The sequence below is a fragment of the Triticum aestivum genome, chromosome 3B, assembly GCF_018294505.1.
Source record: "Triticum aestivum cultivar Chinese Spring chromosome 3B, IWGSC CS RefSeq v2.1, whole genome shotgun sequence".
Classification (NCBI taxonomy): Eukaryota; Viridiplantae; Streptophyta; class Magnoliopsida; order Poales; family Poaceae; genus Triticum; species Triticum aestivum.
In genome coordinates, this window is record NC_057801.1 from 843934190 (window position 1) to 843936326 (window position 2137).

Consider the following 2137-nt stretch of genomic DNA (forward strand, 5'->3'; position numbering starts at 1 on the left):
GTCTGGCGTCATGGGGGCGTCGATGGCAGACTGGCCAGACAAGGTAGAAGCCTCAATTTGATCTGAAGACGGACCTGTGGAAGATGGCGGCGACGACACACGAGTGCGTCTGACCGGATTGCGCCCCAGACCCAGTATGTGGCTCGGCTGGGGTTACCGAATGAGTTTCGGCTTCCGGCTTTTGATGTTAGGCTTAGGTGAGTGGTTTGGGTAGTGGCCCAGCTAGCACCCCCTCATCATATGGGATAGGAGTAGCGGCACATGTTGCCAAGATGGTGGATTCAGACACATTGTTGTAATACTTTGTATGGTTATCGAGAATAATCAATAAAGTGGCCGTATGCATCTCCCAGATGCAGAGGCCGGGGGTCATCCTCCTTTTCTAAAAAAAAAAATCTATATATATGAACTTAGCGTGTTCGGGCTTGGAGGACCGATTGAGCTAGCTTGCGATTTATACTATCGATTGTTCTGGGATCGATCGAAGATATATGTACCTGTGTATCGTTGACCGATTTTGAGCAAAAGCCTGCGGATTCCCCCTCCGAGACGGACCGATTTTGAGCAAAAGCCAATGCCTGTATGGTACTATATGGTTTCCTTAAATCAACCTAGCTAGCAGTGTCCGTCCGAGACTCGTCACATGCACCCAGCAAGGTTTCTTCTCCCGTTCCTGCTAATTCACGGTGGGTTAATTGCTAGTAGCAGTCTCTACGTATTGATTCTCAAAAAGAAAAGCATAGACAGAGAAGTAGCTATTTTTATTTTAGACCCGTCTGGCGATTGGCCGTTTGCCCGATAGACGACTGAAAAAAGAAATATTTTGTACCCTAAAAAATAGTTTGTCCCTCTTAATCCATATTAGAAAAATTGAAGAGTTGCACATCTACTACAAGGTAGTTCGCCAAGGCAGTAGACTAGTTGCACATCATGTTGTCATGGTTACTAGGTTGAAACCACATAGGAACTTGGATCATGCAGCTCTAAAAATTGGTTTTCAAAAAAGTCGGACAATGCAATACTAAAATTGCATCATCTAGAATCAAAGTTAGCATCAAAAAAGTCATCAAAATGTACCCATGCAGGTTCTAGTTTCAAAGATATCGTCCCGAGGATAAAAATGGATCAGAATTCTGACACGCCGTTTCAAAGATATGTCATTTTTGAATTTCTGTGAAACATAATTAACTCAGTAACATGCCAAGAGAGAATGCAAAACGCGTATTGCTTTTCCTTCCAAACTATATTCCCTGTCCACTATATGAGAGAGCAATAGTCCAAAAGCAAGCCATGTGGTTCCGACCAGGTGGCACCTGTCCCATGATAGGCGGAAACGAGTGGCCAGGAGCCGGCCGCTCTGTTTGCCCATATAGTGCGTACACATTTTTTTAGATTTTTAGGTTTTATTTTTACTGCTAGCTAGCCATCCTTCTTTTTTTGTGTGTGTGGGGGGGGGGGGACAGAAAAAAGAACTTTCTCAAGCTAGACAATGATATTTTTTATGAAATAATATTTAATAACAATTTAGTCTCCTAGAAGTTACAAAGCAGATTAAAAAGAGATGTCATGCACCTCTAGCATCCAATGATCAACTCCTTCGTACATTTTTTATGCAAAATTGTTGATGAGAATGTCAACATCAATACTATGCAACTCATTCCATTGAATACAACATATTGGCAAACCATTGAGCGTTTCTGGTGATATAGTCGACCTCAAATAATTTTTCAGTAATTTTAGTTTCGAAAACATCTTTTAGCTGTAGTCACATAATCTCAGCACTAGATCAAGTTAGGAGCATATCATCTTTTGGTGCTTGTCGTCCTATCTATATATGGTTCCACACAACATCCCCATATTTCTCTCTGCGGAGCCCATGCACGTCACGTTGTCCACTCAAAGCACACGAAAGAAACACCTCGATTTGGACAAGAGAAAAAAGCCCCATCTCCACAAGTAAGCCAAAGACACACTGACACATCTCCGGGGAGAGAAAACCATCTCCCTGGTTTGTTGTAACAGTTTTGCTAAAACATATCTTTATGTGCCCTAAGTATTGCTTAACTAACTCATATATCATCGTTTTTACACGAAGATTCGTGTAGGCATTTTTTTCTTTTTAGTTTGATTGAGTCAC